This window comes from Phyllostomus hastatus, unplaced genomic scaffold (genome assembly GCF_019186645.2).
Source record: "Phyllostomus hastatus isolate PE091 unplaced genomic scaffold, TTU_PhHast_1.1 phas_scaffold_78, whole genome shotgun sequence".
Classification (NCBI taxonomy): domain Eukaryota; kingdom Metazoa; phylum Chordata; class Mammalia; order Chiroptera; family Phyllostomidae; genus Phyllostomus; species Phyllostomus hastatus.
In genome coordinates, this window is record NW_025334041.1 from 80,084,261 (window position 1) to 80,110,253 (window position 25,993).

Consider the following 25,993-nt stretch of genomic DNA (forward strand, 5'->3'; position numbering starts at 1 on the left):
GGAACCCTAAGTATTTTACTTGTTTCTGGCAGACCTGTGCCTTCTTCCAGGACACCCGATACCATAATTCAGTCAGGCACTTCAACAGCATGTGCGTTCCCTCCCAGCACCGTTCCTGGGACGGGGCTGCCTAGAGGAGGTCGTCCACATACTGCAGAATCATCAGGTCCGGTTCCCCCTCAGCAAGGGGCTTCAGCTCTCTTGCTAGGGCTTCCCCAAATAAGGTTGGGGAGTTCTTTAACCCCTGAGGCAGTGGAGTCCAGGTCAATTGAGTCTTGACCACAGTGTGTGTGTCTTCCCATTCGAAGGCGAAAATGGGTTTACTGGAAAGTGCCACAGGAATGCAGAAAAAGGCATCCTTCAGATCAAGGCAGGTAAATCATGTTGCTGTTGGGGGAAGCTGGTTCAGGGGGGTGTGTGGGTTTGGGACAACCGGTGGAAGGTGACAGCTGCTTCGTTGACGGCCTGCAGATCCTGGACGAGCTGGTACCCGCTCCTGTGTGGCTGCCATCATGGGTCTGGGCAGATGTGGCCCCATGTCATGGAGCCAATCTTCTCTGAGCTCCCATGCAGGTGCTGTAACTCAGGGGACCTGCCCCCCATTCACATCTTGGGCAGGGGGAGTCTCTTTCCATCTCCCTGGCCCAGAGGATGGCCACAGCTATTCAGCATATCTAAGTGACCAGCCGAAGGCTATAGGTATGTTAAATGACTATGCCATGGGTTAGCTGTAAAGCTGTTGCTGTACAAAACAGCCCTGCATGTTCTTGCTCTGTGTGTCCCTTCTCCCAACTCACACCTGTGGGGGAAGGGGGTGAAGACATCTTAAAATCTCCTAGACACCTTGAGTTCTGGACTCCATTTTAAATGCCCATTTGGGGTACCCCCTCTTGGCTACACCTGTAACAATCTCTCATTTCAGATATACACCCACTTTAAATTCTTTCAAAGGACAATGGTCAAAGGTCTTATCTTCTCTAACTACTTCCAGCTGGACATGGACATTGTCCTACCTACCCGTGGGTCAGGGGTGCCCTGAAGAGGAGGAGGGGTGCAGCATGAAGGGAGTCCTTCCAGTAAGGGGGAGGACCTTACAGAATCCTGGTCAGTTGGCTGTCACCAGGAAGTCGCAGGCTTGGTATCCAAAGGCTGGCATTACTGGACTGTTGGCATCCTGGTCATATTCTGGAGATGACAGATTTGGAAAGAGTTGGAGGGCACAATTAAATCATAACCACTAAATGACAAAGGCAGGAACTTAAGTAAAGGATGGCTTATCTGGAGGAAGGTGTACAAGGCATGCTACACTTATCCAAAACTCTTGTGGCCCATTATACTTCACTTGGGCTGAGGGGAATATATTAGGATTTCCCTCCTTTCAGATATCTGAACCCTTTCTGTCCAAGCCATCAAGACAGAAAAGGGAAAATCAGTTGTAAAGTGAAGCCCACAGATCGCCCGAACTGCTCACCAACCCAACCACTTAGTTCAGCCAAACTGTTGAGTTTCAGGGGGCGATGATGAAGAATGGGCTCCGTAAGTGAGGCCAATATTGCAACCAGTCACTCAGGTAATGAAGTCATAGGCATATGTCCTATGAAAACAGAAGAACACACAGGTTAATTCACACAATAATCCCCGAACCAGTCTCTATGCCTGTGAGACTGTCTTTTGGGAAGACATTCAGTTGCAAGGTCCTTCCTGCAATAGCATTTAGCAATGGCAATTTGACAGGTCATCCATACCTGTAAATTGTACATCTTTGGTGATATTACAAACCCAATTTCAACTTTCAAATGAAAACAAATTTTGAAGACAGTTAGCTGCGTCATTCTGATGTCTAATACTGAGCATTGTGATTTTCCTTGAACCATAATTTTTCTCCTTAAGATCACCCTCACTGTTATTAAAGGGACTACTTTGAGTCCATTTTTAATTTTGACTGCTCATTTGCATAAATACACCAAGAGCAGCCTGGATCACTTATGATCTTTAAGTCTGCTTTGCTGGAACTCATACAGGGAATCTTTAGATTGACTTCTCAGTCCACCCCTCGGGGCACAGAAGCAGAGCCGCACATCCGCCATCTGGCTTCTCCTGTACCAGTTGTTTCACTCAAATCCTTTAGGCTTCCATTGTGCCCACAGGTTCCTTTTTGGCCATTGTTCAGGAAAGCAACCTGCATTCCTCCCCTAGAAAAACTGCCATGAATCACACAACCAACCAGAGTACCAGGCTTTTCTTGTGGACTTACTCTAGCTTCACAAGTCAATCCCAGTTCCTCAGGGCTTTCTGGTGACGACCAGAACCCATACATGCCCCCTTCAGACATGACATTCCAGTCAAAGTCTTGGTTAACAAAACCACTACTAAGGACTGGTCTTATTGGTTTTATGCAAAGAAACCTTATATTATCGCTCACTCCTTCAGAATGCCAAATTCTGGAGGGATCAGGTAGGGAGAAAAATACAAAGCGTGAAGGAAAATCCTTTTCCTTCTGATATCCACCAGGCTTCTCAAAACTTTCCTACAGAGTGTGAAGTTTCAACCTTCCCTGGAATCCTCAATTTCCTTTTCAGAGTAGATGCAGAGCAAAATCCAAAACACAGAGTTCCAGAACAATACACAGGTAGAGGCATTCTCTTGCACCAATGGATCCATTGGTGCTCACAGAGACATGCTCCTTCAGGCCCGGTCTCTTGGCAGAGACATGCCCCCTTTGCCTCTGGCTGAAGCACTCGTCAGCCCCAAATGACCCTTCCTGGGTCCCGAGTGGCAAAGGCATTCTCCCCAAACGGTTACAGGTGGCCTTTCCTAGGTCTTACAATACAGAAGGTTTCTGATCAGAAACAGAACCAAATGTGAGAAATTTGCTCTTTTCCCATGAAACCAGAAAACAGGTAGTTCAGGTTTCCTTTACTTCAGATTTAAAACTTTAACATCCTTTATATATAATTTTACGCATCCAGATTTAACCATCAATCTCTTTTAATCCTGTTTCCTTTCCCGCACTGGGAAGGACTGTACTTAAACACAGTATTTAAACTCAGTATGTGGCAGCTAGAAGTCCCTAGCACTACAGGTACCTTCCACTAAAAGTCCCTGGATTAGTAGAGATATCCTGCAGCTTTCTGTAGCTTAGACCTTACTAACACCCTATATATCAGATACCCTTGGACCTCAGTTCATGATCTTCAGAACCAGAGCCATTCCTAGAACCAGTTACACAGAGAACCTGACTGATGCAGTGCCCACACAGCAGCAGCATACAGCCTGTAATCTGAAGAGAACCCTTAGCCCACCACCTCGCCCAGTTCCAAGACGGCAGCACCCAGGCACTCCAGGTCGTCCAAGATAGTGGCAACCACGCACCCTGGGTTGTCCAAGATGGCAACAACCATGCACGCTCAGTTCTCCACGGTGGGGCACTCACGTGGCTCATCCTCCATTTTACCCAAAATGTCAGCGCACGCACATGGCTTGCTGTCTGATCCCCACCATACATGCAATCTAGTGGAAGAACCACCCCCCACCACCACCATGATGAATTCTTCCAATCAACACTGACACACAAGGGAAGGGACTCTAGTGTCACCTGCCTGGCCTCTCCTCTCGCTAGGGACTTAGGTATGCCTTAGCTAAGACTGCCCGGGTAGAATTCGGGTTAAACTCCCAGCCGTTATGCTGTATGACAGACCGAGGAACCACAGGTTAGGACTCACTCACACTCTGTAGGCTTCCGCAGGTGGAGCAACAGACACAGTCATTCACACAAACATACAGAGATTATCACGTTCCCACCCGCCCGAACAGTGGGAACCCTGCCTGGGCCTTCTGGCCTGAGGGGTGATCAGTTCCTCCTTCCACTCCAAGAGTGGGCCTGGTCTCGGGCACTGCTCCCCGGGGCACTTACCAGATAGGCATCTTCTCAGATTTCACCAGTCCGCACCCGCCAGCCTGGGTCAAAGAGTGGTCCGGAGGCCGAGCCTGCAGAGCCCGGGATGTTCAGGACCCAAAATCACCGGGGCTTTTGCGCCTCCTTATCACCGCCAGGCCCCACCAGCCACCCAGTGGCCACCTTCACCGGAGGAAACAGCCTGCTTGTGTGAGTCGTTTCCCGGTCAGGGAACCAAAATGTTACGGAAAAGATGACTCAGACGGCTTCGGGGTTTACGAAGTGGAGTTTTAGTCACCCATGCAGACCCAGAGGAGGCAGATTCCAAATTCTGGGCCCCAAGCTCAGTCGGGGGCTTGCTTATATTCTTGCTGCAAAGGTGGAAGCAGGAGAAGGGAGGAGCACAGTCGCTGGTGGGAAGCAGGCTTACAAAGCAGAATGCTAGGGTTAGCGTGCAACCTTGAGATAACTGCTGTCTAAGAATGGCTACCACTCAGTTATGTCCTGTCACAGTATGAATTCATAACTTAACATTTTTCATCTATATCCTTACACATATTTTCTTTTTCATTCTAAGCTATTTTAAAGCAACTACCAATATGATATCATTTTTTCTGTAACAATTTCAATTCATATCTTAAACAGATAAGAATGATTTTTAAGAATATGATGGTCATATCATTATCACACCTAGAAGAATATGCATAATTTTTAAAAGATTTTATTTACTTATTTTTAAAGAGGGGAAGGGAGGAAGGAAGAGAGGGAGAGAAACATCAACGTGTGGTTACTTCTCAAGTGCCTACTGGGGACCTGGCCTGCAACCCAAGCATGTGCCCTGACTGGGAAGTGAACCAGCAACCCTTTGGTTTGTAGGCTGGCACTCAATTCACTGAGCCACACCAGCCAGGGAAGAATATGCATAATTCTTAATATCATAATCAAATATTAATGTTTTCAAATTTCTCTGATGATCTTTATAAATTGTTTATTTCTTATTTGTGTTAATTAAAATCTAAATATTCCCAACTCTCAAGTCATGGATTTAGCAAATTACATTTTGCTAGTGGCATTTATTATGTTCCTTCATCAGACATGAATTTAATTTGACAATAGTATTATGTGGATGGCTGTGCTCTTTTATGTTTATGTTTATTAACAACCATTGATAATCAATGCCAAAATCCACATTTTATTAGAGATTGCAAAAATGTAGAATTTTACTTCAAACATTTCTACTTTATTAACTAGAATAATTCCAAAAAGATTTTTATCTCCTTAAATATTTGGTTATTCAAAGTTTCTCAACCCAGGTACTATTGATAATTTTAGACTGGATAATTCATTTTGCTGAAAGATTGTTCTATAAGTTGTAGAATGTTAAGTACCATCCTGGCCTCTTCATTCCCTTTGGCTGCAGCATCCTTCCTCCAGTCAGAAAGGATGAAAATGGAGACTGAAAATGTCTCCAGACTTTGCCAACTTACCCATGGGGACAAAACTGCACCTAGCTGAGAACCATGGGTTTATCCTAAAATTCACTCAGGATAAACAGGATATACACTTGGTTCTTTTCTTTATCAGTTTTCAAAATGAGTTCGTTTTGAAGCTTTTCTTAGAAGAGATATGTCAACACTTTTTCTATTATCACTATGAATTATTGATTTTAAATGTATTTTGTGTGTTTGGAAGCAATGTGGTTACTAATCTGATTTGTGCTCATTTTTTTCTGTCTGTTTGAGTCTCTTCTAGTTGTTTCCTAAATTAATTTGATGCATCTGTTACCTTGCTTTCTGCTAGAACAAGTTCATCCAAACTAAAGCCAAACTCATTTTGTAGATTTCCTGCCCAGGCCTGGATCCAGTATTTCTCCAAGGAGTTATTTTTTAATAGAATTTAAAATGCTTGAATTAGTGCTCAGTGCAATGAATGCTTGAGGTGCTCATTGGTTGTTAGGCCTTTTAGTGGACAAAAGTAGGGTATTTATAGATAAATGCACACATGTATTTATATTTGTGTATGTGTGCATATTTGGATTCATGCTTCCATTCAAATTCAGGACTAAGGATTTTTACTTAATCTTTAACATTATACCTGCATCTCTTTTTCCACTCCTACAAATCCCAGTTACTAATGATATGAACATAGTCATCTACTTTATACCTGTAGTAGAAAAACCTTAATATTGTCCTTAAAACTCTACCTTCTGATAGTCATGCCCTTGCATCATCTTATTCTCTTGAAGGTGAGCTGCATCTAGTGACTCACCTCGAATGAGTACAATTAAGCAAAGATGATAGGATGTCACTTTCCAGATTAGGTTACAAAGAGTCTACTTCTGTCTTGCTGGCTTTCTTTAGTTCTCTTGCTGGTATGCTCTGAGGGAATTCATTTGGTCTGTCTTTAGCTGCTCTATGGTGAGGCTCACGTAGCAAGAAACTGGGAAAGCAGTTTCTAACCAACAGCCATAGAGGAACCAAGGCCCTCAGTCCAACAAGCCAGTAGAAATGGAATCCTGCCAACAAGCATGTGAGTGAGCTAGGACACAGATCCTTTCACAGTAGACCCTTAAATTGATCCTCATGTCTGTAGCCCCAGCTGACATTGTGATCACAGCCTTTTGAGAGACATGAGATACAAGCATCCAGTTAAGTTCCATCTAGATCCCTGGACCTCACAAACTGTTTACTGTTTTGGGCTGCTACATTTTGAGTGTAGCAATAGAGAGTTAATATAATACCACAACACACACATACAACCTAGTCTCATAAAAAAATTTTATATACATATGTGTGTTTCTCTCTCTCATATTTTAAAATGTTTCAAAAAATATAAAAATTTTTGGTCATTTATTTTTGTTCATAGTATATGACTTACCAGAGATGGACAGTCAAATTATTGTGTTTTAAACCCACTTAATGTAATTCCTATCTGTGTGATTATGCCGCTAATTCAATATCAATACCAAATTAGGTTGATTATTTTGCTTTTATTATTATAAATTTAGCTTTGTTTTATAACTATGAAATCAAGGAATATTCAGAAAATCCCATTTTTAAGTATTTTTATTGATTATGCTATTACAATTTTTCCAAATTTTTCCTCTTTATTTCCTGTCTACCTTGCCCCCACAACCCTCCAAGATCCCCTCCCCCCTTAGTTCATGTCCATGGGTTGTACATATAAGTTCTTTGAGTCCTCTGTTTCCTATACCATTTTTTATCTTTCCCTGTCTGTTTTATGCCTACTAATTATGCTTCTTCTTCCCTGTACCTTTCCCTGCCTATTCCTCCCTTCCCCCTCCCCACTGAACTCCCTCTGTGTGCTGCCCATTTTTCTGATTCTGTTCCTGTTCTGGTTGTTTGCTTAGTTTTTCTTTTTGTTGTTTTTCTTGTAGGTTCATTTGTTAATAGTTGTGGCTTTCTTGTCTTTTTATTATTCATATTTTTATCTTCTTTTTCTTAAATAAGTCCCTTTAACATTTCATATAGTAAGGGCTTGGTGATGGTGAGATCCTTTAATTTGACCTTATCTGGGAAGCATTTTATCTGCCCTTCCATTCTAGGTGAAAGCTTTTCTGGATAGAGTAATCTTGGATGTACATCCTTGCCTTTCATGACTTCAAATACTTCTTTCCAGCCCCTTCTTGCCTGTAAGGTTTCTTTTGAGAAATCAGCTGCTAGTCATATGGGAACTCCTTTGTAGGTAACTGTCTCCTTTCCTCTTGCTGCTTTTAGGATTCTCACTTTGTCTCTCTAATCTTGGGTAACTTAATGTTGATGTGCCTTGTTGTGTTCCTCTTTGGGTCCAACTTCTTTGGGAGTCTCTGGGCTTCCTGGACTTCCTGGAAGAACTGGACTTCCTGGACTTCTTGCCAGATTGGGGAAATTTCCCTTCATTATTTGTTCAAATAAGTTTTCAATTTCTTGCTGTTGTTCTTCTCCTATTGGCACCCCTATAGTTCAGATATTGGAATATTTCAGGTTGTCCCAGAGAATCCTCAGCCTCTCTTCATTTTTTTGGATTCCTGTTTCTTCGTTCTGATCCAGTTGGATATTTATTTCTTCCTTTTGTTCCAAATTGTTTCTTTGAATTCTGGTTTCCTTCTTGTCACTCTTGGCTTGCTGAATATTTTGCTTTATTTCATTTTGGATATCTTTCATTTGTTCTTTCATTTTTCAACTAAGCTCAATCAGTTCTGTGAGCATTTTGATTACAGGGCTTTAAATTCTCCATCAGATAGTTTGGCAATGCCCTCATCGCTTAGTTCTAAGGTTTTGCTGTGTTCTCATTTGGGCCATATTTCTTTGTCTTGGCGCATCTGATAAGTTGTAAGGGGCAGGGCCTTAGGTAGTCCCCCCCGGCAGGGTAACCCTCTTTGCTGTGCTACCTGTGGGGGAGGTGCGAGAGAGGGAACAGTAGCTCTCACCTGCCTGCTTGTCTCCAGTGCATTTTCCAAGGGACTCTCATGTCAGACTGGGAGTATCTCCCGTCGTGGCAACCCCAGTTTGTAGGCCACAGTCAGCTCTGAGTCTCAGTTTTCCTTAAGTCAGCCTCTCCCACACAGCCCAAGGAGCTTGGCAGCCAGCCCTGCCTGCCCCCATGGTCTGCTGCATTATGGCAGTTTTTCTGAGTCGGCCGGGGGCGTTCACCAGCTTACGAGTCTGGTTGTTCTGGTTGAATTTTTCTTTAATTCTTTGGTTGTCAGAATTCCATGCAGTTTGATTTTCTAGAGGTTTTGGTTGTTTATTGATTTTAGATTGGTTGTTACCCTCATTTTGGTTGTTAGCGGAAGTGAAGGGTTTCTTCCTATGCTCCATCTTGACTGGACTCCCAGAAAATTCTATTTTCTAGTTCTATTCCATCCGTCCTATTTTTTACTTCACCCCCTACCTTATGATTAACTTTTTCTTTTATCAAAAACATATAACCAAGTTATTTTACATTTTTAAATCCTCTGTTACTGATATTAAGTTATGGGAGCACACTCCAAGGTAGATGTATATTTATAATTATTAGTATGAAAACAATACAATAATTAATAAATACTAAAGGAATAAATTGTGTTGTGTGTACTCATAAACCTACTTCTGTCTACATTGTTCTTCCTTTGCTTTTACTCATTTGGCAATGTATTCTAGTGCAAGATATCTCAGCCTCCATTCTGTTGACATCGGGGCTGGATGCTTCTTTGTTGTGAGGGGCCTATCCTGTATCTCAGAATGTTTAGCAGTATACCACTTCTCTTCCAAATAGATGCCAGTAGCACTTTGTCCCACCAAGTTTGTGACAAAAAAACACGTCTTCAGATATTGCTAAAGGTCCCCTGGGGAATAATGTCAGTCCCCTTATCTTAGATATCAGATGTACTACATTCGGTCATTAACAGCTGTATAATACTCACTTATGTGCACTTACAACTGTGCATGCAGTCCCTTGTTTTTCTTCACTAGTCCCTTAGTAATAAATATTTTGGCCTTTTCATATACCTGTTGCCCATGTACTTTATTTTATTTTCATTTTTCTTTAGGAGATCCTCACTAGTTTCAATAATCATTTGTAGTGTAAGTAGAAAGTATTTCCCCAGCTATCCACAGGTCATTTTAGTTGTTTATAATGTAAATATTTTAAAATTTTTCTTTTAAAAAAGTATCAATTCTTTTTCTTGCATCTGAATTTTGAATAATGGATAGAAATTCTTTAAATGCACAAGACAGGAAAGAATTCAGCCAGGTTTTTCCATAGCAATTGTATAATTTCTGAATCACTTTGTATTTATTCTTATGTATACAGTAAGGAGAATAATTTCAATATTACCTTTTTCAATGTAGCTATCCAATTATCCCAACATTGCTAATTTTAAAAGCTTAGCTTTTCCTCGCTGTTCTGAGGCCATATCTTTATATTATATTTTCAAATGTATCAGGTATAGCTGGATTGAGGTGCAATTTACATACCCTGAAATTTACTCATTTTAAGGTAAAATTAAATGCCTTCATAAATGTACAGAGTTGTACAATTATCACAAAATAAAATTACTCTAAAAGATTTCATTCCCATTTTTCATCACTCTCTTTTTCCATTCCCAGTCCAGGAAACCACTGTCAACTTCTTGTCTTTATACATTTGCCATCGAGGGAAATTTTGCATGAATGGACCCATACCATATTTGGTATTTTTTGCATGACATCTTTCATAAGTGTAGTCTTTTCCAGGTGCATTAATTTTACAGCATTATCAATACTCCATTCCTTTTTATTGTCAAATAATCCACTGTATAGACACACTATATTTTTATCTACTTACTAGTTTATGACCATTTGAATTATTTGTACTTTTTGGCTACTGTGAATGATGCTACTATGAACATTCACACACGTATTGCAGTGGATAATAATGCATATTTTATTTCTCTTAGAAATAAAATGTCTTTCTCCTAGATATGTTCCTAAAGAAATTAGGAAATATGTTCCTAATAGAAATTCCTAAATCATATGGTAAATTTATATTTAACTTAAAAAAAAACACTTCTAAACTGTTTTCATGGGTCTTTTATTTTTTAACTTTGGTCTGTCCATATGTCGAAATTGCACTAATTTGTTTAAAGAAAATATATCTTTTAATGCCTGAAAGGCTAGACCACTCTTCAATAGGTATTTACTGATTATTCTTGCTTTGTGTTTTATTTCAATTTCAGTTTTGAAAGATGGTAATTTCATTAAGATTACGTTTACTCTATGAAGTGGGGAGAGCATTATTTGTTATGACACTAATTTTTTTTTATGTTTAAGAATGAGTTATACCTTTTTGTTTGTACCAAGTCTTAGCCTAGGCTTGTTCCAAGTCTGATTTTGTGGCTCTCAGAAGTACAGGTTTAAGGCTTTTCTTTTTAAGTCTACTTGAGTCTCTTAATTTTGTCACATAATCTCTTTCATTACATCTTGTAGTTTTCCACTGTGTGTTGTAACAAGTTGTTGTTTTTACTATGAAGGCTATTGACTTTTGTGTTGATTTTATAATTTTCTACTGTGCTCAATTATCTTGTTTATACTTCATTTCCTATCGACTCTTGTGTTTTTTAGATCTGTAATAGTATCATTTATAATAAACCATCTAAAAGTGGTTTATATCTTTCTTTCCAATTTTTACGCTTCTAATTGCTTTCTCTTTTAAATTAGGCTGGACAATACTGCCAATAAAATCTAAGTAATAGTAGAGATAGTGGGTATCTGTGATTTATTTGTGTAATAATCAAGAAAGTCTCCATTGAGAAAGATATAGTTTCTGGGATGAGTTTAAGAAGAAAATTTTCCCAGAACCAATTGGATCTAGGTTTTGGTTAGTTTGGTTTTGTGCTCTGTGACAATTTTATTTTTTCTTTGGTAACTGGCCTTTTTAGACTTTTATCTTTATTGGGGATAACTTTGTTAAGTTGTATTTACTAGAAAATTATGTGTTTCATCTATTTCAAAAGTAATTTCTTTTAAAAAATATTTTATCTAGTTCAATAGTTATTTTACCCTTGTCATTAATTTTTTTCCTCAATCTGGCTCTTTTTTCTCCAAACTATATTCCATTTTTTTCTTTCCTTTATTAAGATAGCTAGTAGTTTGTCTAATTTTCTTATTACTTTCAAAGAAACATTATTTATTAGTTTTATTATACTTTATTTTGTTACTGTAAGATATCTACAAATAAAATCACTAAACATGCAAAACACCAAAACTTTATATTAATAGCGATCCCATAAGAGATACCAGCAGAATTAATGGACCTGAGGTTTGAGTCAAGTGAGCTTCAGACTTTGGCTGTATTAAAAGTGAGTTTTTGTAGGAAACAGGGTGAGGATTTGTCACATGTGTAGCTTATAACTAAGATTAATTTTTCACATTCTTTTTAATATAAATGTTAGAGAACATAGACAAAAGTGAAAATATTAGAAGTCAGATGTATCTGGTTAGTTATTATTAAATTTATATTGAAAAATGCATTCTTTAAAAATTATAAAAGTAAGAAGCTAAAGGCCTATGTTATTTCCTGAACAGCATTCATAAATTGAAAATAAAAGAACTATTCTAAGTTCTAGAAATTTTTAAATGCTGAGCATTATCTCAGGACAAGCCCTAGAACTACTTCCAAGTCTATGGTAAAAATTTTAGCTCTTGGATCTAGGTATTGACAGTGAATAAAAGTGAACCTGTTATGAGCAACTTTGTCCAAGAACTTATACTATTAAAAGCAATCAGCTGAGTTTATCGCCAAGAAAAGGAAGTTTGAGTGGTGAAACTGCTTTCCCCATTTTTTATTTAACCCTTAACTGAAAGTAGGAACTCCATCCATCTTTACACTGAGGTCCACATAAGGTATGTGGAAAGTAACAATTAAAAACAAAACTTTAAAGATTAAGCCAACTGTAAAGCAAACCCAATGCTGGCTAACACCATGAAAAATGGAATGAGAAATGCCAGAAATGCAAAGTCAAGAAGATGGAACTCATCTGTGAGGGCAACTATGCCTATAGAGACATGGCACATTGCTGACATGACTGTGCATCCTTCCTGAAAAGTTCAGTTAACTCAAAGGTTTCTTCATTGATGCTTGACACTGGTTCAAAAGTTGTTGTTTTGAACTCTGCTGTAAAATCCCTGGGTGCTATTGTCCTTTAAACATGGCACTACCTTCATCTATGATACAAGTGTTTCTCAATCTTGGCCCTATTTAGATTCTAGTCAACATAATTTTTTCTTGTTTGTCTTGTGCATTGTAGGATACTTAAGAGCATCTTTAGTATATACCCACCAGATGTAATGCTGTCCCCTCAGTTGCGACAACTGAAAATATCTTCAGACGTTACCAAGCGTTCTCATGGAAGAGGCAGGGCAAAAGTGCAAACTACAGCATTAGGGTTTATTAACCATATTCCTTCTATGATTGACAACTCGTTCCTTTCATTTGTATTCCTGAAATACATGGGAGGAGGGTGCCTGGTTAGGTGTGATTCATCTTTGCTTTTGCTTTTTGAAAATCTCTTTATAGTCTTGCTTGCTTTTCATATACTACTTGGTCAAAAGGAAGTTTTCAGGGAATGGGAGTATCATCTAATAATTTTCTAAAATGATGGCAAACTTCTGTGTGTCCTTGATATGAAATATAATATTTTTCTTAGTTTAGTGTTTTACAAAATCATGAGAAATCTAAATAAACAAAACTATATCATTCAATCAGACCATCACACATTATTGTTTTACAAAATAATCAAAAATACTATGTGCAATAATGCTATTGTCTCTACATCACAGAATCAGTTCAAAGAACTTCACAAACTCATGTATTTTTGTATTTTAAGAAACATAGTGAAAATTTAGATGGAGCCTAAACTAAGAACAGTTCAACACATGAGCAATTGGAATTGGGTGTTGTGTTCCTTTTTGTAATGCTCAGGGGCTTTCTGTTGCAGGACCACATTTCTTTCCTTCAGATATCATCCTATGTCATTAAACTAAATTTAGGGCTAGTCATCTAATTGATAGTCACTTGGTCCTTTCCTGCATCTAGAACTTCTAAATTCAAATGCTAGACAGAGTGATATATTTTCCTTGTTTCTTAAGCTTTCATTCTCACTTTCCACTCTTAAAATTTTGCTCAATATTTGTCTTAGCTTAGATTGCCATAACAAAACACCAGTTTGGATGCCTTAACAAACAGAAATTTATATTCTCACAGTGTCGGATGCTAGAAGTCCAAGATCAAGGGGCCAACATAGTTGAGTTCCATCAGGGTTCAATTTCTGGTGAGAATTCTTCTTGGCCTGCAGGTGGCTGCCTCCCTGTTATGTGCTTATGTAGCGGAGAAAGAAGGAGATTTCACTGTTTTCTTCTTCTTATAAAACAGCCAAAGCTATTGAGTTAGAACCCCACTCTGTGACCTCATTTGACATTCACTGCTTTTTATTTTCAATAAGCCTAACCATCAAATACATTCACATTGAAAGTTAGAGGTTAGAGCATCAACATTGTGGGGAGGGGGGGTGACACAATTTTGTTAATAACAGTATTGTTAAATAATTATCCTTGTTGGTATTCTAGATCCTTAAGTTTATTCCAACACTCATCTATTCTGTTATTACTCTCTCTAGTTTTTTAAAAGTGTGTGTATACATGTGTATATATCTGGTATATTTATACTTGTTTACATACATATATACCAGTGACTTTCAACCAATGTGCCACAAGAAATTTTAAAACATGCAAGACAACAGAAAGATAGGCAGAAGCTATTGTTCCTTTTCTGAGCCCTCCCCCCACAGAGCTATGAGCCATAGAGCCACAGAGCTGACAGGTGGGGGCCATATCTGATACTCTATCAAACTGGCTCACTTGGTTTGCTCCACCTTGGGGAATCTGGGGAATCCTTGAGGCTCTGCCCCACCCAATTTACAGCCCTCACAAGCTGTCAACAGTGGCTTTTCCATATGAATTACTGGTCTCAGCTCAGGGTTCACATCTTCCTAAATCCTCACAAACAAGCAACAACCAGCCTGAGTGCCCCCCTGCCCCTATACCACTGGCTATGTGGCCCCAGGCCTGGCACTAGCAGCAGGCAGCTTTGAATCACAGTTTGGCTTCACCAGGGAAATTCCAAGCCAAGCACAAGTAGCAGCCATTTCCAGATTGCTTTATAGATCATGCTGAGTGGCCCTGGACAAATCACAGGTGGTGGCTGACCCTGGCCTACACCACTCAGGAAACCCCAGAACTTCCACACTCAGTGGACAGCTATAGACAACACTAGAGCACTACCACCTGCCCCTGCACAGCTGAACCTCCATGGAGGGTGGGGGTTTGTGGGCAATGGTCATAGCCAGTCCTTATAGTTGACTGGCCTGGTTAAATCTCTCCCATTGACCTGCCAACATCAATCAAGGCTCAACTACAAGAGGAGGGTGTACTTAGCTCGATGGAGTGTGCACTTCTAGTACCCAGTTTGGGTGATAGGAGAGTCTGTGCCCCTAATGTAGTAGGACACCTACTACATTAGCCCATGTTACCAAGACAAGGAGTCATAGCAGCTCTACCTAATACATAAAAACAAACACAGGGAGACTGCCAAAATGAGGAGACAAAGAAACGTGGCTCAAGTGAAATACCAGATCAAAACTCCAGAAAAAGAACTAAACAAAATGTAGGTAAGCAATTTATCAGGTGCACAATTCAAAAGACTATTTATAAGGACACTCAAGAAATGTAGTGAGGACCTCAACTGCACAAAAAAGACCTAGCCAGAGGGAAGGAAGATGATGATAATGGTGGAAAGAAGAAAGGAATAGACAATGAATATGTATGAATGACACACAGACATGGACAACACTGTGAGAATTAACTGTGTAAGTGGGGGTTAGGATGGGTGGAAGAGGGAAAAAGGGCAAAACTTGGGACAACTGTAATAAAACAGCAATAAAATGATTAAAAAATAAATGAAGTGGCTAATGAATGAAGTATAAATGAAGTATACTAATGGGAATAAAGAATAATTTACAGGGAATTAACTGTGGAATGGGTGAAGCCAAGAATCAGATTTGGAATATAAGGAGGCAAAAAACAACCAATTAGAACAACAACAAGAGAAAAAAAAGAATCTCAAAAAATGAGGATAGTATAAGCAGCCTCTGGGACAACTGCAAGAGGTCCGACATTTGCATCATAGGGGTACCAGAAGAAGAAGAGAAAGAGCAAGAAATTGGAAATCTATTTGAAAAAAAACATTGAAAGAAATCATCCCTAACTTGGTAAAAGAAATAGACATGCAAGTCCAGGAAGCACAGAGAGTCCCAAACAAGATGGATTGAAAAAGGCCCACACCAAGACACATCATAATTAAAATACCAAAAGTTAAAGATAAAGAGAGAATCTTAACAACATCAAAAGAAAAGAAATTAGTTACCTACAGGGGAGTTCCCATAAGACTGTCAGCTGATGTCTCAAAAGAAACTTTGCAGACTAGAAGGGATTGACGAGAAATATTCAAAGTCATGAAAAGCAGGGACTGACAGCCAAGATTGCTCTACCCAGTAAAGCTATCATTTAGAATCAAAAGGCAGATAAAGAGGTTCCCAGACAAGAAAAAAACTAAAGGAGTTCATTCATCATCATGAAACCATTATTATGTGACATGTTAAAGGGCCTTATTTAAGAAAAAGTAGATGAAAACTATGAGGAATAAATGGCAATAAACACACAGCTATCAACAATTTTATCAAAAAAAACAAACAGAGAAAACAAGAAGAACAGAGACAGAATCATAGATATTGAGAGTATTTTGATGGCTGCCAGATGGGAGAGAGGTTTGGAAGAATAGATGAAGAGGTAACGGCATTAAGAAGTATAAGTTGGTAGTCACAGAATAGCCATGCAGGTGTAAAGTACAGTAGAGGAAATGGAATAGCCACAAAACTTATACACGTGACCCATGGATCTGAACAATGGTGGGGAAACTGCCTGAAGGAGTCCCCACTCCTTCAGGGTCGTGGGGCAAAGGGGAAAAAATTGGGACAACTGTAACAGTATAATCCATAAAATATAATTTAAAAGAAAAAATCTTAAAAAATGAGTTTACTCTTTGATATAGCAATTAAACCTCTATGAATTTATCCTTAAATAATAAATGGTACAATATTTTAGTAATAAATAACAAGAAAAAGGTTGAAAACTGATTATCTGTATATACATATACATTGTAAATACATATATGTATGTAATATGTACAGTTCCCAGATAATTTCTTTGCAATAGATTCTTAATTTGTTTTAAGAATTTCAAATAAAGAATATTTTTGCTTCTAAAATTCTCTTCTATTAAATCTTAGAGAAAACACCTATGACAATTTTTTAATTTGATCACTATTGTTCAAGTCATTGAGGCCCTTAAACACACAGTACATTTTTATTTTCTTCTTAGACTAGTCCATTCATACTTGACCTACCCTCATATGATTGGATGTTTCATGGGCTTCTTTGTGCAGGGATTAGAAGTTATCATTCATCAAGCACTAAACAGAAGTGATTCTTTCCCTGTGGGCTGACAATTAATGGATTTCAGAGCTGAGTCTCTTCCTGGGAAGCAAGGAGAGGTTCTTGTTTTTTGTCTGGGATAAGAGGAGTAGGTCTCTTTCAGTTGCATGATAGAGAAATAATTCTACTTTTTGATTAGAGCCCCTAGAGGACAGCTGGGAGAGCAAGGTAAATCAACATTGTTTCCCCATATGTTTGCATAAGATGTGGGTAGAAGCAATTTATCTCCTAAAGTTGGAAGGACGTCTTGGGCCATTTGGTAGCCAACAATTATGCTCCACTGATGCAAGGATTCCTCAGTCTTAAGAATTTACATGTGTGACATTAAAGAAGACTACACTTTACTCCCTCTTCCATCCCTCCTATTAGTGCCTGCTCTTGATATTAGTTGAGTCAGCCTAGCAAGATATAGCAAAATAGAGACAGCATCTTACTAGGTATGTTGTGCTCTGCAGAAGTCAGAGTTCTCTGACACCTCTTTGACTTTACTTTTTCTTCCCTCATTCTGTTCCAGGGGTCAGAGATCATTTCAATTAAAAAAAAGTTTTATGCATCTTGTGTTCTCATTATATTCTTTTATAAAGGAAATGTTTAACAATTTAATAAATGTTTATTTAGCAATCATTCACTGTCTTCTTGGTATTTATACAGTTCTGTACTGGGCATAACAAGATAAATAATGAAATTGAAAGACACTTCCTGACATTCATGAGTTTATTATATAGTTAGAACTTCATACATGATTAAATAAACAGAGATCATTAAAATAAACCTGGGATAACCTCTTGCTGACTGTCATATAGAGTCCTGTGGAAACACAAAACAATTGTGATCAGAATGAATTTAGAGTTCACCAGGTTTACTGGAGAAAATGTCTTGAAGTAGTTTTAAAGGAAGCCAGGGATGTGAGTGGTTAGAAATTGCTACCTGGTCTATTTCAGGAATAAGCAAATGTGAGAATAAATGAAAGAGCAAGGATGATTAGAAGATTTTCAATAAACCTAGTTAAGATATAGTTTAGCTGGCATGTTCTTAAATATTGTTAAATACACTTTACCATACAATTGTTTCTATTTATTAAAGATATTTGTATAACTCATTGAATTTCAAGCTTACTTCATAAATGCTAAACAATCTATTTCAATGCTAATTGTTGGCTTCTAAAATTGTGACTAGTTGTATTATATGAAAATAGAGCGTAATCATGTCTTACTCTCTGATTCAGCATAGAAATTGTATGAGAATAAGAAATTATTCCTCTTCCTCTGACACAAACTCATATATTATAAGATCTGAATGAGTTTTGGGAAGGGAGGATTTCTCTAGCAATGGGCCATTGAAACTTCATAGGAAATTTTCTAAAACACAGAAGTGGTGCAAATGACAAAATTTGAAAGAGATTTTTAGTGGGTGTCTGATGGAAATTAGTTTGGTCTAATATATGTGAGCTATTTCTCCAACAAATAGTGATGAGGGAAGAACCAAATGAAAAAAAAAAGATTGATTTTTCATGATTCTTCTTGCTATTGATTCAGAAACCCTTGCATCAGATTGAGTGTTTTACTCTAAAATGGCAATTTAAGAAATTATTTTGCAATGCTTCATTTCCAGTAAAACAAACAACAGGATAATGGTTTATGCACTAAAATGTCTAAAGTGAAAAAATATTAAATTAAAATGCTTCTTAGAGGACTGAGTTATTGCTATACACTTATTTTAAATGGCTTACTTCTTTCCATATTTTTAAATTCCTTGCCTACTGTTGTAGATAAATTTTTTCATAGAGACATTTTAGAGAGTTAAAGCATATTAGCATACTATTTTCAAAATAAAATTTAATATAAATATTTTTCTGAGCAAAAGAAAAATTTTTGAATGAAATGATAAAAATTAAAAAATTGACATTGATTTAAAAATATTTTTGATTCTACTTTTTAAAAATATAAACTATCCAGGTTTGGGGGAGAGCTCTTATTTTTATCCATTTAATATAATTTATTAAGGAAAGAGAAAATACATCAATATTAATTACTGCTCTATTTCTTTGAAATCTCTGCATACTATGGTGAGGGCAATAGAAATATAATTTAATGTGGGCTGTCCCATTTGTTTTCACAAAAAATTCCCAAGTATTCCCAAGTATTAAAGTAAACAAGAATCTACTTTCATTACACATATATAGTATATATTGTATAAATAATATTATAATATGTGATATATTATAGTATATACTATATTGATACATTATTGTAATATATACTATATTTATATATCATTAGCTTTTCTCAAAATAGACAGATTTTTTATTTATAAAGCTATTTTTAATGTAAAAATTGTAAGAAAATCCATACACTAAAAATGTCCTTTGATTGATAAAATCAGTGCTTAAAAGAATAAGTAGATATGGCAGGTTTGTCAATTCTGCTCCCTAATCTACCGCTAGCACTTAAAACCATGTTTGGCACAGAGAAAGTACTCAAAATATATTTGTTGAATGAACAAATGACTGAGAATACCATAATTAAGTACATTTATTATTTTATTATTAACAAACTAAATATAAAGACTAATCAGTTCATATTTTTGAAGGTTTTTAAAGTATTTTAAAAACTAGGTGTAATGAAAGATGAAATATTATAGTATTTTAATGAAATTTCATTAATTTAGATATCCACTTATTCAGTTACCATACAAACATTTTCATCTCTTTCTCCATTGTTTTCTTTTACTTAGTTTCCTCAGTGTTTTTCCTGCAAGGAGCCTTCATTATTAAACATGGGTAGTCTAATTCTAAGCTACAGTTTTGTCTGAGGTTCTATGCTTTCACTGATACTCCATTAAATAAAGAACAAACTGACAGTGACCAGAAAGGAGAGGGTAGGGGGATAATGGAAGAGAGAGGGGGAAGGGTCAAGTCAAAGAACATGTATAAAGGACCCATGGCCAAAGGCAACAAGGGTGAGGGGAGGATTGAATGTGCGAGGAGGAGTGGGCAGGGCAAGGGAGAGTAATGGGGGAAAGAATGGGTACAACTGTAATTAAACAACAATAAAAATTTTTTGAATTACATGTCTATCTCAAACCTTTTGACAATAGCAATTTTCCATGTTAATTTTAATGCAGGGTCAGAAAAATCATATTTTCTTTTCTATTTTTTTTTTTTTGAGAATGAAGTTGGAGCCATTTTAATGTATGGCAACTATAACTCTTTGTAAAAGATGGGGTATATTTGTGAATCAACCCAAGGCATTAAATGATAACTTAAAGGTAAGTGCCTTAGTTTATACTAAGAGTTATGTACTTTCAACAGTTGACTGTTGAAAAACACAGTTTTGAACTGTGCAGGTTTACTTATTCTTGGATTTTTTCTGTAAATATACATTCAGCCCTCCATTATCTCTGGGTTTTAAATCCATGGATTTAACCAATCACAGGTCAAAAACAGTATTTTCCATCCCTCTTTGGGACTCCACGGATGCAGAGGGCTTTGGAATAAACAAGACAAACAAATAAACAAACACTCATAGATGCAGACAACAGTATGGCAGTTACCAGAAGAAAAGGGTTTGTGGGGAAGGTAGTAAAGGGCAAATGGAGTCAAATATACAATGTTAGAAGGAGATTTGACTTCGGGTGGTGAAAGCACAATGCAATATAAAGATGATAAATTATCAAATTGTATACTTACAACCTACATAATTTTATTAACCAATGTCACTCTAATAAACTTAATATACTTTGAAAAAAAAACTTATATATGGATTTTCCACTGTGTGTGGATTGGTGCTCCTAACCTCATGTATTTGAATGGTCAACAGTATTTATTTTATGAAAATATTCTAGATGAATTGAATACAGAATATTATTCATTACTAAAGCCCAGAAAGTGTAATAACAACACTTTCTAGGCCCAAATGGGACAAAACGTACCTCATGGTGGTGAATTTTGCAGTCAGGATTTGAAAGTCTACAAAATTTAGAAGTTGTAATAAAGAAAAGATTATTCTATACTGTGTTAAAGTAGATTGTAAAACTGGACTTAACCACACAGATGGAAAGCATAAACCATATTTTATTTCAAAGAATAAGAGATGTTACATGAACTATAAAGAAGAACTATCTTATATTTTCATACTCTACCATGACTCTAAACTATAAACAATGAAAATATTAGCCAGCTAAATAGGTTTTTCATAGTGCATTTCAGTCACAATCTAATAATCAAGAATAAATCAATAATTTAATTTGGTTGGTTAATTAGTATTTAATCAATGGCATTATTTTAAATTTATTTACACATGTGACAAATATCTAGGACATGACCATGAAGTACCAATGAAGACTGTGCTAAAGTCTATGATACAAAAACTGTGTTATAGCTCATGGAATTAAGGCAAGTAGGGTACACATGAATAAATAAGCAACCCAATGCAAAATGTTGAGAGAAGAATAAGGTGCTATACAAATTTCTGAGAGATATCCATAAAAAGGGATTCTACAGAAGAATCCTAAGAAAAAAAGGTACTATGGTAAACCTATATGTTGAAGAGGAATGAAACAGACAAATGGATGGAGAGGCAGAATATTTTCACAGACAGAACAATATACACAAAGGTTTTCATAGGGAGTGAAAAGAACAAGGTGTTTTTAAGAAGTAAAAGTGGTTCAAAATGAATGACACATGGAACTTAAGAAGGCCATATGGATAAATCTCAAACCCACCAAGAAATTTTGATGGTTACAAAACTTAAACAGAATTTATTTGGGGAATTAATGTAGTCTCCCACCATGAAAAAAATGTAAATAATTTTTAACTTGCAGGTATATTATGAGGGTGTTAAAATGAAGAAATACATTTTTCTAAGCAAAGTCTGTTACATACAGTTTAAATATAGTCATTCATCCACTATAAGTATTGTATACTGGGGTGTGATTTTTGTAAAATTATTCCCTCAGAAAGTAAATGAATATGAAATCTTTAGGTAAAGTAGGCAAATCTATTTATGACTCCTTTTGTGATTTTACAGTGAATTTGATTTACAGTACCCTGGAATGCAAACACTTAGTGCAATTTAGATTATAATCAACGTTCACTCCTTCCTAAATCATCATCATTAAATCTTTCTAACCCTGTTATAGAATGATTGAATTTCAATAGGACTTTAGAGATTATCTGGTCTAACTTCTTCATATTGTATGTGAAAAATAAAGTATTGGAAATAGTCAAACTCCATACTTTCCCTTCACCTTTATTGAGGTAAAACTGACAAAAAAGTATAGATATATAAGGTGCACAATGTGATGTTTTAACATATGTGTATACTGTGAAATGATTACCATGATCAAGATAGATACCTTTTTGTTTTGTTTTGATTTGTTTTGTTGTAAGAACAGTTGAGACCTCTTTAGCAAATTATCTACCTTTGATTTTACTTTTGATGTTTGACTTTCTAGCCAGATAGTTCATGTATTGGGAATGAATTATTGGTGTTTTGTGTGTGTGAGGAGGAAAAAAGGTATAAAATGTGTGCAGGGAGGATGGAGGGATTTATTGATAGATCACATAGATCAATAAGCATAATTCCTGGAATGAACAGGAGACTGCTGACTTACTTCTTGCTCCTCCCCTGCTTGTCTTCTTACGAAAGCATGATTGTATCAGAACAATCCTTAATTACTATGAGAAATTACAGAAAAAGAAATATTGATGGTAATTATAATTAAGAACATGGTCTCTAATTGGCTTTAATGCTGATGATAGTGGTTATGATTGCAAAGAAATAGAGACACTTAAAACACACCAAGATAAGTAGATGTATGAATGGGGCTTCTTGGGAACACAGAAGGAGGGCGCTAATCATACAAGGTGTGGGGAATGAGCAAAGGAAGTTTTCCTTAGGGCACAAGTGAAGCTAACAGGTAGAAAGCTAACAAATAGAATCTAGAAAGAAACCTAACACCAAGTGGGATTAGGAGGATTTTTTTTCAGAAAGCAGTCTATTCATTTAACACTCAAGTGCTTTGTCAGTTAAGGGTATTGCAAGCATTTTCTTATTTTTTTCTGGTATAATGAAACAGATTTGTGAAAAACTTTGCTTGGAGAAGTCTCGTTGACTTTTAGTAAATAAGTTGCCTTACAAACTAGGGTCAAAGTCCCTAGCCATTCACAAAGTTGAGAATCTATCTGAGGGAATTAACACAAACCTGCACATAATTAAACAGATGTATGATTAGTATGTGTCTTGTGCTTTACACTTAAAACAACAAAGATTTATATACAAACACATGCTTTCATTTCAGCAGGTAATACTGTACATTTTTTGTGGGTGGAGGCTTAAATGTCCTAGTAGTAGGCATTTGTGCTTTGTTTCTCTATAGCAATTCTATCTCCTGCTGGAGATAATCTTCCAAATTTCCTGTGAGAAACCATCCCTCTACTTCTCATGTTTGGGTAGAATTTTCTCCAACACCAGCCACACTGATTTAAAACAATTGGACTATCCATCTGGTGTTGCCACAATATTTGATTCAGAGTAGGGCAAATAGCATATTCAGAAGAAAATTAATCAAAAGAAGCATTTGCAGGGACTTCTGTGAAAAGGAAAACCTTTCACTGTCTGTAGAGTGTGAAGTGTGGGTTTTGGAGACTGGGATTGATGAAGTCAACTGGTTATCCTGAAGGGAGCCTGCTTAATGAAAGAGTAGAAGAAAGGATCTTGAGATATGGATATTCATGACTTGGATTAAGGCTTAACTTCAAGTATAACAAGAGTTACCCCTAATTCTTTCAGGTTTATGGACAAATAAATTACACATATATAATATATTAAGGAATATATATACATACACATATATGTATATATGCATTATATATGTGCATTATATATATAAAGTAATCATCTTTCCTTCTTGCTTCAACGTACTGTTGTTTTTCTTAATATAGACAATGTATATAAAAATACTGTTTAAAGTAGTACATTAATAAACAACTAAATATAAGGGAATATTATTAATACCTTATAGGATGAGCATCATTTTATTTCCTTCTTACTATTAATGAAAGTTAGGTACAAAAGCTATTGAAAGATATTTCAGCTTTTCAAGTTTATCACTGCCACCCTGTGCTGCTGGTAAAATGTAAAATAATTTTCAAAATTATATTTTACTAATGATGTCCATTTCTCATTAATTATGATACACTTCTCCCTTGATACTGCTGTGTCATAATTACCCTTCTGGGCTTTGATTGCACAGACATGACCTATTCCAAAGCTGTCATGTCTTCGGTTACAGACAGACATGATTTGAAGCAGCCAAATCTCCTTTTTACAAACAGTAAAAGGCTCTGCAAAATACTCTTGGCTCTTCATGTTTAGGCTCTGCAAAATACTCTTGGGGTTAGCACATTAAGAAGGCATTATCCCAAGATTAAACACTAGTAGTGGCTTGCAAAATGCTTGCCACTATGAAATACATACTAGGTGGCTGAGCAGATGCAATTGTAGTATGCTGTAGAGATTTGGGGGAACTTAGGAGTGGCACATAAAAAGAAAGGGTACTTTTCTTTCCTATCTACCAGTCTTTGTTCAGAGATAAATTAATTTTCTCAAAAGATATCCTGCTAGAATTTTAGCTGTAGTGTAAACTAAAACATTGACTTACGATTCACTACTGTCCACTGGAGTGGACAAGGCCTCATGTCCTTGTCCACTCCACTGACCTTCTGTCATTCCTTGTACTGAGAAGGTATGTATTTGTGGGGAGTACATAGAGGCCTCTGTGAATAATTCCAAAGTGATGCAGAACTTAAGCCCACGGAATGCAGAAACAGGTGGTCAGTCCTTGGAGAACACATGTAACACCACAATCATACTATGGGAGGATGAGGATTGAGGCAGGTGTCTGTGCTGATACCATAGAAGCTCATTCCTAAAATAAAGTGAGAAAAGCAAAGAAACGGCATGGCCTCAGAACCCCAAAACCAAGATCCTATTATGAATAGTTTATATGTTCCTTGAGGATAAGGATGAGGTTTTCATTCATTCCTATCTTTCAGAGTCAACTATTCTACTTTATATGGTAATGAACCTTCTGTGAATTCACAAAATAAATGTGTTAGTGTGGTGGTGGGGTGAGCACTGTATTAGACACTCAATGTCCTTGGGTCGAATGCATGGGTACTCTATTCTGGAGAAAAGTATAAGGGATAATTATTAGAATCTAGGGTGCCACCAATGTTACCAAACCCCCCTTCCATTTTTGCTGAGGCTCCTTATGGTTTTAAGCCTACCATGGCTTAGGGACACAAGGAAGACTAAGGCTGTGGGATAGACATTCAACAAAATCCTTTGTGAGACACCAGGGGAAGGTAGGGGGAATGAAAAAGGAACCAGAACATGTGCTCCAGAAAGCCTTTCCTTCATATTCCCTTAAAAAGTAATCTACTCTTCTACATTTTATTTGCAGTATTTTAGAACAATAGATTATGTTTTGAATTTGCAATGCTCATGATGTCTTATTCTTGGTAAATTATAATCTCCTTGAAAATAAGATTCTTGTCTAATCCATCTGTTGCATGCACATTACCTAAATACTGTCCTTTCTATGTAGTTAGTTCCCAATGAATGTTGGTTGAACAGAATTGATCTCCAAGTAGTTAACTTGTGAGCCATTTATGGCAATGGTGTATGGAACAGAATGATCTGGAGACATTGTAAACACGCAGACCTCATTTATCCACCAGAAATTCTGATGCATTCAGTTAATTTTGGGGCTTAGGACATGGTTTTAATAAACCCCCTATCCCAAACAATTCTAACAATTCATATATTCCTGGTTAAAAGTCTCTACATCATTGAGTAAAAAAAAGTGGAGTTGATTTCCAATATATGGATTCCTAGAATAAATTTCAATTTGACCAAATTTCTTTAGCATCCCTCTTCTCAGTCAGTATTCCTCTCCCCCTTATGGACACCCCATCTTCAAAGTACTTTCCCATAGGAACTGTTTCACTTAATTAGCTGTCTGCCAGA

General features: G+C 37.0%; 1 protein-coding gene across 2 annotated transcripts in view; it reads left to right on the forward strand.

Annotated features, from left to right (window-relative positions):
- Nucleotides 1–25,993, forward strand: part of LRRTM4 (leucine rich repeat transmembrane neuronal 4) — a 758,612-nt gene that overhangs the window by 103,834 nt on the left and 628,785 nt on the right. The gene's annotated exons all lie outside the window — the stretch shown is intronic.